We start from the raw sequence: 18,699 nt of genomic DNA, 5'->3' as shown, positions 1-18,699 counted from the left end.
CTAGAGTTGGTACAAAGTCGGTACAGCCACTTTCTGACCTTTATAAGAATAAAGGTCACACGAGGGGTGCAGGTTCAGAAGCTAGAAGAAGACAAGCCACTTCTCTGACCAGCTGTGTTGGCTCTAAATGCCTCATCCTAGACTCTGGTCATGTGAATAAAAGGCTCTGTCTGGTTAAGCCACGGTGGTGCTTTTCCTACTTCAGCCTAAAGCATTTCTGACCCAACATCCCTGCTCATTGGCCATTGTAGGATGGACTCACTTCCTGTTCAAAGAATAAATAAAAACCACAAAGTGTGGAGATTAGAAAATTTTTCTTTAACATAAAAGGACATAGCTTCAAGAATGGATTATTTTAAGGGATACTACAGGAAATGAGACTTTAGAAACATTGTGTTTTGTTCACAGTAAAATTCAAAGCATAAGTAGACCTTTGAAATAAGAGTTGAGGGATAGATGAAAGGGTAAAACAACATGCTGATATGAAGAAAGATTTGACTAGGAGGTGAGTTGAAATAAAAAGGAAATAAATTAAAAGAAAATGGTAACGTTAATATCTTCATGAGACTAGAATCACTCGTGCGTAGACTCACTGAGGAGCAAAGCCAATGCTACCGAAAAGGGAAGAGTAACGTGTACAACCAGTGTGAGCAGCTGCCTTCAACATGTAAAAATGAGCAGAGATGAAAATCATGAGAGAGAGAGAAGTAGGTGTAGTTGAGGGAACAACGATGTGCAACGCAATTTGTGCTCTTGAAGAAAAGACCATTTTAGCAGAAACTTAGTAAGTCTGAGTTACAATAAGAAAATGTATTCCTGTACAAGAGGAAGGCTTGAGTCTACAGATGAAAAAGTCTCCATGATTAATAGGCAATGTTAATAAGGATGAAAATCTGAATTGATCGTGGGGAAACTCCTAATTTTAAGAGAGAGGAAATACCAAAAGTCTAGTTCTTAACTAGATAGAAAAATTTGCCTACGAAGGAAAAAAACGTCAGACTAACCTTAGAATCTTCTGTAACAATAAATACCAGGAAGCAATGGGCCAACATCCATAGATTCTAGTGGTAAAATTTATCAACCAACAAATCCACATGTACAATATTTCTTATATGTGAAGATCAGAGAAATACATTATTAGATATGCAGGAATTCAAATACATGTCAATTATATTTAGGGATATAAAAGATTTAAACATCAAATTCCAACCATCCAAGATATTAGTGAAAATTTAAGAATTTGATAATAAAGACACAAAATATATCCTAATTAAATAATGATTATATGCACAAAAATATTACTATGTACATATTCATAGTGGTATTATTTATAATGGGTAAAAATTGGAAACACCCACATGATCAGATTTGCAAAATTAGTTAGATGGAAATGATGGACTAAGAGGTAGCTCTTTAAAAGAACGCATTCAAATATAGTGAAAATGGGAAATCATTGCAATAGATTGATAGATGAAAAATTATAAAATATATATGCAGAATGATCTTGTTTTAATAATGTGAACAGATATAAAAATGCTGAAGAAAATAGAACAAAATGCTTACTCTGATTTAAGATATGAAGATTTTTATTTTCTTCAATTTTTTTCTGCGTTTTACCTAATAAGTGAAAAACAAATTATATTTTTAATCACCTCTCCCCTTCTTCCTTTTGGGTGAATTTATAGCAGGTAAGTTCTAGTGTCTTGTGGCTTTGGAATCTTCTTTCTGTAGTTTGCAGTAATGTTTGGAGTTGGGATAAGAGTTTATGACATCAGATTACTTATTAGGTGAAGTGACAATGTTCTCATTTGTTTTACTGCAACTGACAATCTTCATAAATCAAACTTGCCACTTTGCCTATGACAAGAAAATACTGGGCAAGTTATGTTTTTACAACTTTTTTTTTTAAAAAACCATGCAACTCCAGAATCTGAACGTGTTCAGTAGAACTTTTTGTTTATAGTATAAAACCGTAAGTGTTTTGGCTCCAGTTTTGCCTTTTATTACATCACTCTGGCTTTCCAGCTTTGCTGAATTTCACTTGGCTGATTGATACATTTTGCCTAATATAGGTTGCTTTGAAAGAATGTATAGTAGAATCATAGACCTTTTTCAGGAATCATTGCACTTTTCTATAGTAAACAGAGCTAGCGATAGGCTTAACTAGAGAAAAATGTCATTTTATTTTGTAGCTGTTTTCCAGAGTGAAGAAGATTTTCATGATAAAGCTAAAGCACAGTACTAGCCTTTGGCAGTGAACTGGGGAGATGAGACTGTCAGCACAAAGAAATATATGAACTTGAAAAAATGGATTGTTTATGTTATTATCTGGAGGTTAGTTTATGGGCTCCTGAATTCCTAACTCCCTCTGGACACACAGAAATTCACAATGAACGCCTCAAGCAAATGCAGGTAAAACTGATTCTTGGTTCCACCTTTGCTGCACCATTTGCTGTGGGGTTTGCCCAAGAGTCAGCATGCATCCCTCCACTAAACTCAAGATAAAGCATCCAGCATTAACGTTCTGATTCCTGCTCTCCCTGAAGCTTGCCGGCAATCTCTGATAAGGCACTTATCTGGTCTGTGCCTAAAGCAACCTACAAATCGAGAACAATAATTTGATCCCAACTCTCTAGGATGCTGTGATGGTACACTAACAAATAATTTTGAAGCTAAGAGTAATATAGATATGCTTGGAGTTATGAGTATATTCAAGTGAACTCTTTATAAAATCCTGTAGGTATCATGACTTGTTCATGCCCACTTCCCCCTGTGAAAATGAGGAGGAAGCTAAAATAAATGTTAATATTCTAGATCAACAAATCTCTATAGGAATTTAACATAAAAAAAAGTTATCTCACTTTATCCATGGGTAAGCTTTCTCTCATTCTTTGATCAGATGTAATAATCTTATTTTTATAAAATTTATCAAACTTACATTTGTGTCATTCTGTACTTTTTCTAATATCAATTTTTGCTGCAGTCACTCGAACTTGAATAAGGTGATGATCAATTTTATGTATATCTATAACTTTTTTATTCCTGAACTGTATAATCAATAATTATATTGGCACAGTTTTTCTTTTTATTTTAAGATTTTATTTATTTATTTTTAGAGAGAGGGGAGGGAGAAAGAGAGTGAGAAACATCAATGTGTGGTTGCCTCTCATGCACCCCCTACTGGGGACCTGGCCTGCAACCCAAGCATGTGCCCTAGACTGGGAATCAGACTGCAAACCCTCTGATTCACAGGCTGACATTCAACCCCTGGAGGCCCCATATCGTTGAGAATATATTTTCTCCCATATATTTTCCTTTAGTTTCTTATAAAATTATAGTTTGCCATACATTACATTATTGAAATAAAACAGCAGATACTATATGCTAAAAAATTAAATTACATAAACAAAAAATCAAAATGCTGTATTTTTATTACAAGCAGCATAATATTGGGGAAGGTTCTCAATTTCTTGTTCTGAAATTGGGGGTAATAAGGATAATTATGAAGATTAAACAATCTAATCTTTCAAAATTATTACTACAGTATCTGGCACATAATAAATAATCAACAAATGTTATCAATTACTGTTATTCTATTAAGCAATACATATCAACTTAATCATACTAAAGTTCTGAATATCTAATAAGTAAAATCCAGTGTTATATGTATTTCCAAATACTTCAGATAACCAAGGATATAATAATATTTTTTAAATTTTGATTAAGATAAAGATGAGAAATTTAAAATTATTTCCAAAATCAACCAATAAAGTACATTGATTATTTTGTTCACTGTGCTTTATTAAATTAAATTTATTAGGATAACATTGGTTAATCACATTATATAACCTCCAGGTGTGCAGTTCTATCGCACATCATTTATATATTGCATTGTGTGCCCACCACCCAAAGTCTAGTCTCCTCCCATCACCGTGCATTTGATCTCCTTTACCCTCATCCTTCCCCCACCGCCTTCTTCTCAGGCATTACCTTACTATTGTCTGTGTCTAGAGTTTGCTACTTTGCTTTGTTCGTTTCTGTTTTATATGCCACGTATGGGTTAAAAACATATGATTCTTGTCCTTTTCTATCTGACTTATTTCACTTAGCTTGATACTCTCAAGATCCATCCATGTTGTCACAAATAACAATATTTCATTATTTTTGGTGGCTGCATAGTATTCCATTATATATATAATATATATCTATAGTAATATAATATAATATAATATAATATAATATAATATAATATATACACCACACCTTCTTTATCTAATTGTCCATCAAAGGAAACTTAGGTTGGCTCCATACCTTGGCTAATGTGCATAATGCTGCAGTGAACCTTGGTCTCACAGTGGTTTTTGTGAATTTGACCCCAAAGGCAGGGGCAGTAAAAGCAAAAATAAGTGAATGGACTACATTGAACTAAAAAGCTTCTGCACAGCAAAAGAAACTATCAACAAAACTAAAAGGCAACCAACCAAGTGGGAAATGATATTTGCAAATGATCCCTCCAATAAGGGGGCTAACATCCAAAATATATAAAGAACATACAACTCAACAATCAAAAATCAAGCAATTCAACTTCAAAAATGGGCAGAGGCCCTTAACGGAAGTTTTTCCCAAAGAAACAGATGATTAACCAATACGTGGAAACATATAAGGGAAATGCAATTCAATGTTCTTTTTATGCAGACACCACTATATGATGGGGTTACAATGACCTCTAATACATTGTTCTTGCCTATTGGAAATTTATGTCTGGGTTTGCCTGCCACTGTGCCTGGCACGTAATAAATAATCAATACTCAGTGCCTATTAGTATTTGTATTAATCCTAATATTTACACAGATATCATAGACTGCCTTGTATTGTCAGCTAAATGCTACCTATAGATAAGTGGATGAGGTGACATGTAGATAGTTATTTGAGGAAGACTTTGTGGCAGAATTAAATTTGAGTTCTCCCGAAATTAATAGGCATGAAGGATTCCGTGCATTTTGTGGTGCTATACCATACCATGTTGTATCATGCTGTATAATACATATATCAGTGTGTGTTAATGGCAGAAGGAACACTAGGAACATGTATATACACACAGGACTATTAACAACTGCAGCCTCAGGGGAGGGAGGAGTGTAGCAAAGAAGGAATTCTTCTTTGTAGACTTCTGTGGTATGTTCTCATTATAGGAAACATGTCATTCATTTTCATTTTAAATTCCAAACAAAATAAGGAAGAGTTCATTGACATTTAAAGGGGGTGGGGAGGAGGAACAAAAATGAAAAATCAATTAGGGAATTACACACTATCCAATGAACAGGGGAAAAGTCTCTACAGTGAGTAATTTGTACTTTGGACGAACTCATGGACAGCAGGAAAGCAATAAAACAAGACATCCAAGATGAAAGGATGCCGACAACAGAATAAAGATTGCATAGCCGAAAAGACACACTGGGGACCAAAATGACACTATTACAGAAACAATAAATGCATTTGAAAATAGCACAGAAACAGACTATATAGGCCAAATACTGAATTAGAGGCTAAATGAACACATAATAAAACAAAGAGATTGCAAATCCCTACAAGAGAGTTAATAGATATATCAGACAGATAATGATCCAGCAAAAGAAAATCGATTGTTGTTCATTCTAAAGAAATACTGTATTCTACCCTATAAATGGAAGAAGGGAAAACAGTTCCTTTGTATATTAAAGAAAAATTTCATGAGATGGAAGGGGAAACATGCATCTGCTGATTAAAAGAGCCAACTCTGTTTAGAAAATAAAAATAAATATCAAACAGAATCCTCAAAATGGAGACATATATTGGAAAGCTTCCTGAATTTAATAAATAAACAGTCTGTTCTATAGGAATATAGTCAGGAAAAGCAAGCAAAAAAGGAAGGAAGGAGAGAGGGCATGAGGGAGGAAAAGAAGGCAAGAGGGAGGGGAGGAGTGAAGGGAGGAGAGAGGAAGGCCAGACAGGAATATGGTTGGTACCCCTGAGGAGAAAGTTTGTAAGAACTTGAGAGTGAGTAGTTTCCACTATCATCACCCTTTCTACCAGCTCTCCTTCAAAACTTGCCTTAGTGAGTTGCAAAGCCTATCACACTGGCCCAGCATGATTAGCCAGGTGAAATATAGGTATATGTATTTCAACTGTGGATAAAGTTTAAACCATTGGGGGGAAAAAAGGTAATGGGGAAATACCAGACAGCAAGGAGTTAATGCAGAAAATATTTCAGAGATGTAAGAAATCAGAAATCACATCAGATAGTAGCTAACACTAATCCTTCTCGAAAGAAAAATTAATATTAAAATTATTCTTTAATATATTCTGTCCTTTCCAATCCATCTATTTTTTGACCTGAACCAGAAACTTTGTCAAAAACTTGAAAAAGCATTAGAGCTCTGATCAAGGAAGAGTGTTTATAGTTTCCAAGTATAAAGAGACTTATACTTGATTAAGTCTCCTTAAAATTGGAGAAGATCCTGAAAGTTAAATATCATCTCAAAGCAAATAAAAGCAAAGAAACATCTTTGACATATCCTAATTCTCTATCAAATTTCTGCATCACTTACCTGGATATCTCCTTCCAGCATTATTTATATTCAGCCTCACATATCACGTGACAACATAAATGAATATAAATGCTACGCTATTTTTACCTGTGGGGCGTTGTTGCCAAGTTTAACCTGGCTGGGGCTTGAGCTGGGGGCCAAAAGGAGGGTTAAAATCATGGGCCCAGAACGTCTCTCGGAAGCTTCAGGAGGCAGGGAACTCTATTTGGAAGTACAGTTCAGTAGTGGAGAAAGCTGTCTAAATGTAAGCGGCAAACGAACTCTGATCAGAGGATTTAGCCCAGAAAGAAGGCAAAGACGCTTGCACAGCAAGGACAGACTGCCACACGCCGCCTCAGTTCTTTCCTGTCATGTGGTTGGTCAAGAGTAAGACACTTCTCAAAGTTCTGACTTGTATAGATTCAGAGGAATGTAAATAGATGATAAATAAGGAGAGAACTTTTTTAAAAAACCGAAATGCCATTGACAGAAGACTAGGGATAATTGAATCTAATTGTATCCTAAACGTAAATCGTCGTTCTGAATAATACAATTGTTATAAACATTTTATTAGCATCAACATATTATAGAAATAATATCTTGGAATAATATTGTGTCATCAGCACATGTTAAAAGCCAACACCCTTCCAACAAATGAGATTATTTAAAGTCGAACTTAAACCAGTTCTGTCAAGCAGGAAATAATAGAAACCCATTGATCTGAACAAACTATGGTTATCTATATACAGAGTGCAAACTGTGATCATCTACATCGGAGTCCAATGGAAGTAATTCCAGGTCATGTGTTGGCCCTATGAAAATTTGTCGCCTGTGATATTGAATTTTGCATTTGACTCTCAAAGGTCAGGAGGAGGGCAGGAAAGCTACAGTTCTGGTTAATTCGCAATCGCTTCGTATTCATAGAGCTACGGCTTCCTTGCTAAAACAACTGCCTAGAAACTGGATGGAAATGTCTCTGAATTCAGCAAGTTCCAGAAGGGCAGCGATCTGCACAGGGACCAAACATTTCAGGACCTGGACATGAATATCAATGTCAGTGAGATTAAGACACTTTTCAAAGTTCTGCATTTTGTAGACCCTTTATGATATTAGTTAAGCTAATATCAAAACTATATTTTTTATAGAGATGCAATAAAATCATGTACTGTTTTTCTTGTTGCCTACCTCCAGAAATTCCACATAGGTCAAGTACTCCCCCATATGGTGACATAGTCCTATTCTTTCCTTCCTCATAACAGATTAACACATACACACAAAAACATACACAAACACATGTATAGAACTTACAAATTTGCAGTCATTCCCGTGGGCATAGCTAGACTTTGTCACCAGCACTAACAGCATTTTCTTCATAATCTCAACTTTAAGATTCCCATTCTTTGACCATTACCTTAGGTCTTTCTAGCTCACTTCCTCTTGCACCTCAATTCAAATAATCCTTAGCCCTCGCCAGGACCACCAATTCATTATCACCCCATCTTTTATTTCTGGGCACCCCTGACATTCCACTTCTCCCCTTACCCAGCTGAAGTCCCATAAATTATAACCACACCACGGCATACACCTTCAGTGTTCTCTTTCATCCTCCTCCGACTTGTAATTGCCAGATCTTGCAAAACAAAACAAAACAACCCAGCAAATCTGCAGGTATGAAGTATTCAAGTTTGCCAGACAGCACTAGCAGATTGAAGAGTCCAAATGAGAACCATCTGTGTTCTGTAATAAAGGACTTAATGTAATAAGCAGCTCTTTCTGTCGAGGCCACACTGGTGGCAACAAAAGAGAGAATCCAGACCACTCTCGGTTTGGGTGTTTTAAGGCTTCTTCCTTAAGGTTAAAGGACATGAACAATTCCTTAGAGAGTTGTCTAATAAACAAGAAAAATAATGCCTACTCTGTACACATAGCCTTCACATATTGCTGCTATGTACACATAAAACTACAGTAATTTGTATATTATTCTCTTTAAAAAATGAGCTTCAGTCATTCTCAACATACCCCTTTAGGTCTCCAGAAGTCGCTAATACAAAAAATAAAAGATCTCAAAATAGTTTTATATTTATAGTTGGATTGGCACAAATAATCCTATTTACTGTGTGTTTGTCACTGCGCGAGTGTTTCACATGTGTCATTATTTTTAAACCTTCATAGCAGTCTTGTGAGACGAAATCACTAGGATCCCCTAACCTTTAGGGTTAAGGCGGGGAACCCACCACTCTGTGAACCGAATTCTGCCCAGGTACTCTTTCTCTTACCTGGCATATTGCCCAGTCTTTTTTGGATGTATTGTTAGTCCAAATCAGTGCAGCAATTTTAAATTTAAGTAAGTATTTACCCCCTTTTATTACTGCATTTTTTTAAATTAAAGGTCAAATTCAACTGAAATGAGCCAAGACCAACAAAAGATAGTGTAAGAATTAGATGATGACCCAGCTCTGAAGTCTCTCCTCCATTGCTCAGCCACTGCCCTTATTCTGCTTCCAGTTTAAAGGTAGTAAATCTCTAGATAATCTTTCAAATGACTTCCAGTCACTGAAATTTATTCTATGGCTTCCATAGAAGTGTGACACTGATTGTAAGTAAGATTTGAGAAACATCAAGGAGCATTAGACCCTCACATTTAAAATGAAGATTTGTATTCCACAAGGCTGTTGGAGAGAGCCTTAAGCAAGCTCCAGAGAAGGTTCCCAGACTAGACAGCCATTCAACTTCCTAACCGCCTGAATTCACACCCTGGCCACTTCAACTGTGAGGAAGGAAGCCAAGTTCGAACTAAAATTGTTCCAATAGAAATAATATTAATAATAGCTTTATTTTTACCATCTCCTAGGTGCAAGTCACATACTAATCACCCAATATTCATTTATTCAACAAATATTAATCAGGATTGAATGAAATACCTTTATTTTAAATAATTTGAGTGTGAGTCTCGGCAGCTAGTCTCCCTTGGTTGTGACATCAGTCTTAACCGTGTTTAACTAAACGAGCTTTGCCACAATATTTAAATTCTCATGTAGAATGGGCTAAAATCCTACCTCACAGATTGTGATCATTACCAGCGGGTGCGTGTAAAGCCCTTGAAAGAGTGCCTATCACAGGTCTCGGTACATGGAGATGTTATTGTGCACGACAGCTGCATTGCACGCGATCACTGGGTCCCAGAGGTAGGATGGTGAGCAAGAAGACGTCGAAGGTGCCTTACCCTGTGAGGCTTGCATTACTATGGGGAGAAAAAGATGAAGAGAACAGTGAAACTTAAAAAGATAACTTTACCTTGTGAAGGAGAAAACAAACGTAGCGATGAGATCGGCAGTAGATAGGAGAGTGCCAGTGAGATCAAGGAGTAAGGAAACCCACTCAGTGGAGGAATCACTGCGACGGACTTGGGAATGACAATGAGCCACCCATACCGTGAACTGGGAAAAACCATTCCAGGCCGAAGGGACAGTAAGTGCCAAAGTCCAGAGACAATGGAGTAGAAGAGGAGACATCTCTCAAGTCCCTGCCGACTGTGAAAAGGAGTTTAGATTTTCTTCCAAGAGCAAAAGGAAAATATCAAATGATTTTAAGGGAGAGGAGAATATAAGTTGATTCAGTTTTTTGCTTCTGGTCACTTTGGTTTCTGTGTGATAGGAGGAGAAATGAGATAATCAAGACAGGAAAGAAGACCAATAGGAAATTATTGCAGGGTTCCAGGTAAGAAATGATAGGCAGAAGGGATAGGATAATGGCAAGAGATATGAAAACAAGTAAGATCACAGTATGACTTGGGGGTGAAAATAAGAATAAATGATAACACTAAGAAACCTGTGACATGGGTACAATGGTTATCCTAATTTTATAAAGAAACTAAGGCTTACAAAATTTAAAAGCTTAGCCCAAGAGAGGCTAGGTTTCCAGCACAGAAATTTCTGACTCTGCCATTTAGATGTTAGGATAAGAAGTGTGCTTATTTAAAAAATTATCATTCACCTTAATGCTTCCTAAGCCAGCCTGTCCGGAATCAGACTGAACACCATAAACTACAAGTATGCACCCGTTACATATTTGCTGTATGAAGTATTGTTGGTTTTGTTTTATTTAAGTCTTGTTAATTGTCAAGGCCTTTTTTTCCTTCCTGCTTTTCCTTTAGTCTCTTAAGTCTAGCTCTGAGACAAAGCACCGCAGGATAACTTGTGTCTATTTGGATCTTACTTGGAGCGAACCTGTTTTTGTTGCCATGTGCTCCAAAAAGTGGACTGCTTCCCGAGACACGTGAGCTCCCCGTTGAGAAAGGGAAATTGAACTGTCATTTATCTCTAACCCTGCTTACCCAAATAAGGGAGTCAGACTTACAGGATTATTGTTTTGCCATGTGCTGATCATCACCTGAAGCAGAATTTTTGTTGCAAAGGGAGAAAAAGGCTTCCCAAAACAAAGATATCAGTGTGCCAGACATTCCTAGCCTCTCCGGAAAAACAATCAGCCATCAGAATTTGGCACCGCAACTCCCTGAATGCACTCTCAGCCCCCCCAAAATCTTTTGACCCATATGATGGTCCACTGTTGTATTCGTTTATAATGGAAACTAATTGAAGTTTATTGGGACGATTGTCTATGATCAACACAGGAGAGAGATTTTTCTGGAATATATTAAGATAGGGAATGTCATCTGATAGTTTCTCTCCAAATATGCTGGAAAACATGAGTTTTAAGATTTTTTAATTTAATTCAGAGAAGGAGTACTATGGTAGAACAACATGGGAGAGTTTTTGAATGGTAAAATGTTCAAAATGAGGAAAGCGGGGGTGGTGGGAGGGAATTAGTTCCCTTTAGTAAAAACTGTTGTGGTGACAACTCATTCTGAAAAATCTTGAGTGCAATTTCACTTCTGTTTTATATAAAGAAAAAACCAAAGATAATGTTATTAGAAGGCAATTCTTAAAGCTAACTATATTTTGTGTTAGCAAAACAGTTGTAGAAGGAAGTTGACAAAAAGGAAATGGAACAGAGGGTGTGAAAATTTCATAGGTATTCATGATCCACATATTAACTTTGCTAGGGACCCTAATTTTCCCACTTTCATTTCCTCTTCATTTCCTGAGTCAAGAGGAGGTTGCAGTCTATGGAAATTAGGAAAAGTACAGTTATAAAAGAACACGGAACCAGAATTGAGACTAAAATTATAGGTCATAATGAACTATACCTAATAGTCAGGAAAGAGCACATAGCCCTATATGTGATATAATGAACTTCACCTGAATTTAGTATTGGCATGGAGGCATATTTGTTTCCGTGTGTTCTGAAATCCACCATGAGGTCCTAAAGACTTTAACTGATGGTTCCACTAAAAGCCGTGTTTAACTGACTCATCTCAAAGTTCCCCATGAATGTGATAGGACTGGGCTACTATTACAGTTACTAGAGGATCCTGAATAAGATGGATCAGTGACAAGGCTTACCTGCAGCTCTGGGATGTTGCCGTTTCAGTTACGAATTTCTTTCAATGCTTCCCACTAGAGGCTCTGTTTATATAAGTGACTCATAAATAATTATCCAAAGCTTATCATACAGGCAACAGCAATAAGTGTGGAACGTTGTGGCATACACATTCTGGTCCCCTGTTTGGGATATGAAAATGAGGAGACAGGATTAGAAAGGGGACTAAGTTCCCTGATCTCCCATTCCCTCTACTTCTATTGCCACCATTACAACTAATAGCCAGCTGGTCACCTCCGTATCTGGTAAATGTTTAACAACCAGTTCTCCCAAAATAAAACAGCCTTGGTGTGTAGCATTGACAATTGCTTGGTGTAAATACTCCCAACATGGCCAATTTCGAGCTCCCAACATTACGTCGCTGCTCGCAGAGCCGGGGAGAGATGCCCACGATCAGCTCCGCTCAGCCGTTGGGACACAGCACTCCAGCACACCATCAGCGGGGTCCTCTTTGGAAGCAACAGGGCGGATGAGAATGAGAAGGCCAAATTGTTAGTGTCCACAGTGCTTGCTGCTATAATTGGCCACAATTCTCACATAAAAGCCACTTTTATGTCTTATGGAATGCAAGCTTTCACCACCAGATGATGCCCGAATGCTGTAAGTACTATAAGTGACATGTTAGGTACATACTTAAAGAAGTTCAAGGAAGTAGAAACTCATTTCAATAGCTCTTATTTATATTTGCATCTTTTCACATTTTTTTATTGGCCTGGTATAAATTATCTCGTATGAACAAATATTGGTATCTTTATGGTATTAACATAGACTGTGTTTTCCCTATCATCCTGATTTCTTGATCTGAGGTAAGGTTTTGGTTTACCATCATATAGTTAACAGATGAACGCAAAAGATCATATAACAGAACACTCTGTAATAATAATCAGGAAAAAATCATTAAAGATTTCTTATTTGACTTCTGATAAAAAATGTAACTGTGATACAGAATTTGACCACATCTGAAACCTTCCCCTAATGTGCGTCACCTAACATTTTGACAGTTCTCCTGACTGGGGACGCAAGCGACGGTACTGAGCAAAGCCCAGGTACTGCGGCCTTCAGACAGCTCACGTTCAATTACCCCCGAGGGCCATGCTGTGTCTTCTCCAGAAGCAGGTACTTCTCTTTACATGACTCAGAGATCAATTCCTGACACAAAATAGGAGAAGTGAGATCATTCACAAAAGCATATTGACCAAAGTGCTTACCCTGTCTGAAAATGTTATGTTCCTCCCTTGGTTCAATAAGTAAAAGTAAATTCATTTTTATACAATAATAACTCTGTGATATTTTAATAAGTCTAATGCTAGCATCTAAGCAATGTAATCAATGAAGATAAATTTATCACCTATGGTTTTAGTAAATCTCTTAGATCTCCCTAGCAGTGTGGTTGCCACTAGCAACGTGTAGCTATTTAAACTTAAATAAGCTAAAATTAAATCAAATATAAAATTTATTTCCCAGGCACATTAACCACATTTCAAGTGCTTAATGTTCACATGTGGTTGGTGGCTACCTTGTTGGACAGTGTAGAAATAGAACATTTCTATCATTGCTGAAAGTTTTATTAGACGGGATTAAATAAGATACCTTCGCCTTATTACACAGGCAAACCAGAAAATAGAGGGAAGAGAAAAAAATGGAAATTGCCCTTTGCCTTAACCTATTACTGTATTTTCAAGTAAATGACTTTCCCTACCAGCATCTTTTGAACAGTCGGGCATTAGAAGCATCTTAATCTGTAACTCAATATCCTTGAGCAAATATGCAATTCTTTCTTTCATATATAATTCTAATGGAGAAAACATTTGTTAAGTCATGTTTCACATAAGAATTCCCAAGCACTGCATGTACCAGTGGGAGAAATAAGATTCTGGCTGCCCAGAATTGATTCCTTATTCCTATTTTGCTATCCCCTTGACCCTGTGATAATAGAAATCTTCACAGCCAGCAGTATTGTGTTCCTTAGGAGAAAATCCCCCAAGTGCACCCCAGTCCCTTATCGGCCCAGATGTTTCTCTGCTGAACCCTGACTCTCTCCAGCTGGATGTTAAACTCAGTTCAGAGAGCCTCCTCTCGAGGGCCCACGGATGAAACAGAATTTTCCACCTTTGACAGGCAAGGGCTAAGTATTGTCCTTGAGTATGAAAAATACCCTGGAAAGAAAAAAAAATCAGAAGTCAAACTTAAAACCAGCGGTCTCTGAATTAAATTGTGCGGACCCTCAGACGGATTAATTTCTAACTCACTCAGCTACAACTCTGTCCTTGGCCATAAGCTGTGCCCTTTCAATACAGTGGTTATCACAGTGGTTAAAATATCAGCAGAGCCAGTGCTATGGTGGCTAAAATATAGTGGTTGGTAATCATGTATCTATCCGCCTGCCAGAAGTTCATTGTCTGGTGGAACAACGATAGAAAATAGATTCGATGGCAAAAAAGAAAAAAAAAATTCTTACACACACCTGCCTGATTGCTCTAGATAAGCTCAGGAAGCAGAAAACAACAGCAGCTTATCTTGACACATAAAATTAGAAAATCACATTTCCAAAATCTGCCCTACAAAATAGGTGCCATTGGCTGATCTCAGGTATCCCTGTCTGCATCATTTGTTGGTTCATCTTTTCCTCGGGTTATTTCACTACCACCCTCGTTCTTACCCACTGACTGTCCTTCTGTCCAGCACCTGCTGGCCCTCATCTAGATTCTACGCAGCCCCACAGCCAGAACCTGAACGCGCCCGGTCAGCCTGTGATCTCCAAACGTGATCTTTTCTCTGAGCCTCCAATTACCGCAGCTGTATTGCCCATTTTTAAAAATATGAATTGGAGAGAATTTCACAATATTCCATAGCTTCCTTTGTTCTCACTGGGAGAGGATACGGGGGATTTGAATCGATACAAGATAAACTTATTTTCTTCTCATTTAAAAGATTCTTTTTGTTTGAACTATGGTATCTGACATTTCTTAGTTCTTATTCTGATTTCCTTTTCTAATTTGAATCTGTGTGTTCTCTTTTGATTAATTGAACAAAACACTTTTCTAGGGACACCTAAGGTGCAGTATTAATTTTACATCCCTTAATTTGTTTTCACTGCAGAAATCATGAGCGAGTAGTATAGGGTAAATGTTAACAAATGGATTCTATGTGCTCGCTGGATACTGTTTACCTGGGCAATCTGAGTGCTGTTCACTTGCCTTCTAGCAGTTTCCACAGTGACAGTGGCATGAGGTTCTTTCACTGAGAAAGAAGTGGACATTCTGTGGCCCATTGGTTTCTGGTTATTCTAACCTCCACGGGAGTCATGGAAAAACCACGAACAACGTTTATTTCCTCTATTGGTTCTTTAATCTGTAGAGTTTAGCTGAGGGAAAGAGGCACCTTTTTCTCCTTAATCATTGTAAGGTAAGGAATCATTTCATTGCTGTGGGAGAGGTGGGTAACATGCCCATCTCCAAGTGGAAGATGTTAAGCTGGCCCATTTTTCTCATAAGATGTACGTTTCTGCATCTTCAACCAATATTACATAGTCTGCTGAAATACATTAAAAAGTAGAAAGAAAAATAGACCCGCCTAGCTATAGCTGTTTTGAGGTAGTGGATTGAACTATAAGGCATATACAAGAGATCGCTTCATGTCCACTTATAGTATAATAAATAACTTCAAAAATAGACAAATTGAAAATAAAATCTTAAAACAGACCAGAAGGCTAGAAATATAAAATGCTAAATACTCAAACTGAAATAGGAGTCTGCCTTCGCGTAGTGGCCAAACCCCAGTAACAGCAAAGCAAATACGAAAGGTATAGGAATGTTGGGTGAAACATGCCTCTACATAAATGTAATGAGGCATTTGCTTTGCAAATATTTAAAATCCCAGTTTAATAGAACATGAATAAAAATGGCTTCCTTATAGGAATGGTGGCCTTAAGTTTGCCTTTTTGTTAAAAATTAAAAAGATGAGGAATCAAATCATAATGTATCTGTGAGTAGAGAGATAGTAAACTCTATAGGGTGTGTGTATGTGTGTGTGTGTGTGTGTTATTCACTGATGACAGATATATGCGTGGCATATAGAAGGTGTACAATACGTATTTGTTTAATGGAGTTGATAAGAGGATGTTCTGTACATGATCTCACCTGCCCCAGCGGTCTTGACGAGGAGACACCAGTTGCATGCTTTAGCCTGCAGGTGGTGACTATGAAGGACAGCACCTCAGGGGGCATCATAGAAGTGGAAGTCACCCAGAAACCAGAGGATGCATTTTTGGTAAAAGACGCAGTGATAAGTGGGGGCCAATGCTCAGCACCCCATAGATACCAAATCAACATTCATTGAATGGTGAAATGTTCCCTAATGATTTGGTCTGACTTCACTCAGCCTCCTTCCATTCGCTGTCACAGTACCATATTTCATTTTCTTCATAATTCTTACCAGAAGAAGAAGGTAAGTTAGCCAGTTGGCATTTACTTGTGTATTATTTCTCTCACCCGACTAAAATGTAAACTCCATAAATAAAGACTCCGTGTCTGTCTTAGTCCCTACAGAGGGAACGTCTGATAATTGATAGACATGCTGTAACATTTGGATGAACAAGTAAACCAACAACAAACCATCCTACCCGAAATGGCCTGTCTGAATTACCGTTCTTCAATTACTCTCTCTCGTTGGCATACATTACTTAGGCAGGACAACTCTTTATCTGTTTTAGTTTGTGTGTGCGCTGCTTTTTTCTTTCCCTATGGCATTTTTTATCCTCACCTATGGACATGCTTATTGATTTGAGAGAGGGGAGAGAAACACTGATGTGAGAAGGAAACATTGATCGGCTTCCTCCTGCACATGCCCCAACAGGGGACCGAACCTGCATCGCAGGCTTGTGCACAGACAGAGAATCGAACCCATGACCTTTTGATTTACAGGACAATACTCCAACCAACCAGGCCACACCAACCACTGCTGTTCCCTGTAATGGCAACCTAACTTCTCCTTGAGGGGGTGAGAAGCTGTAAGAAAACCTAGCAGGACCACAGTAGAATCTAAAAATAAAGAACCATGATTTTGATGGCTTAAGCCATCTCTTCTCGTATCAAGAGAAATGATCTTCATACCTTATATTCATCTTTATATTTCTTCTCTTGCCATCAGAGAGGTGAGACCGCAGGAGCTAAGAGGAGAGAAATAAGGGGACTAGCAGGCCTGCTTCGAATCTAAGCCTTAAACTGAGGAGGAAAATGATCTTGGTGGCTCCCATCCACTTCCGTCACCAGGATAAGAGTCAACACACACATGTCCCGTGACTGTTCTTCGTGTCACAACTGTTTGGGGGCAGCTAAGATGACAATAAGCAGCTGGTCAATTGCTCAGATCCCTGAGCTGTCTACTCCCCCAGTGAAGCTAAGAGCATAAATGTGGTGGACGAGAAAAGGGAGCCTCTGAGGGGACGGAGACGGGGTCACACAGGCCTGCCACCCAGGAGGCACTGCTCCCCCTCCTGTGTCACCTCCCTGAGAATCTGGAAATCAAGTAAAAGCCTTAAAGATAGGAAAATACACTTGATTATCATTTCTTCTGTAGTTGAGAGGTAAATTAAATGACTTTTCTTAAGATAATCAGGCAATGCAAAAGAGGTAAACAAGCCCGAAGTCTAAAATAATGGGAAAATGCTATTGCCTCCTCGGCTCATTTATTAGCCATCTTCACTCGTTGCTGCTTTTTCTCCTCCCAGACAGTTTTCTGGAAATACTGAAAAGTTGTTGTGCTCATTTTATTCAATATTACAGGAGCCCTAAATCTTGAATAAAACTAGTCATTATAAATTCAAGGAAAGACTTTTAATATATTTTATAAAAATCTGGCTGTGTCTTCTCATTCTTGTCACCTAAAGAGTTATTTGTTCAGCTCCTGCTGCTTTTTGAAATGGTCAGACCTCTAATACAAGTGATACCTTTTCTTCTTCAGTTCCACTTGTCCCCCCCACCAGCGGTTACGCACTTTTCTCAACATTTGTGAATGGATTGACTGGTTTTTCCCCAGTAATTACAGTTTTTCTTTCATTTCTGTGTTTCTTCTCTTCTCACATTGTGAAAAACATGTTTTTGAACCTACCTTTTGTGCTTTGGCAAGCATTATTTCTTTAAAAGCAAGAACGCTATCTTAGCTTGATCTCCAGCAAAGCATGGTATATATATATATATATATATATATATATATATATATATGTAAAAAAGCAAGGGTTAATATGCAGCAATTATACCCTCTGTTTGCTCTACTTCTCCCCAATAGTTTAATATGTTTGTGATAATTAGATTTGCACTGAAGATGGAAATTGAGAAGAAGCTTTAGGCAAATAATGGACATTGTCCCATTATTGGACATTAGCTGTAGCAAGTCTAGGCTAGCTCCTAAGGAATTAACCAAACACCATGAGCACTTCCATCTTCAATCCCATTACACTTAAGTGGCTATCCGTGTCCTTGGAAATTTTAATCACCTAGAAAGCTGCTGCCGATATCCTAGAGCCTGCTGGGTGAAATTATTATCCTATAGTTTTTGTTCTCCAAGTACCTGATACTCGGAGAGCAATAACTCCACGTATCTTTTTCTTCCCCTCCAAGTCAAAAGCGGTAAAACC

This window comes from Desmodus rotundus, chromosome 13 (assembly GCF_022682495.2).
Source record: "Desmodus rotundus isolate HL8 chromosome 13, HLdesRot8A.1, whole genome shotgun sequence".
Lineage (NCBI taxonomy): Eukaryota > Metazoa > Chordata > Mammalia > Chiroptera > Phyllostomidae > Desmodus > Desmodus rotundus.
The sequence above is the reverse complement of the archived record's forward strand: the minus strand, read 5'-3'. Positions refer to the sequence as shown.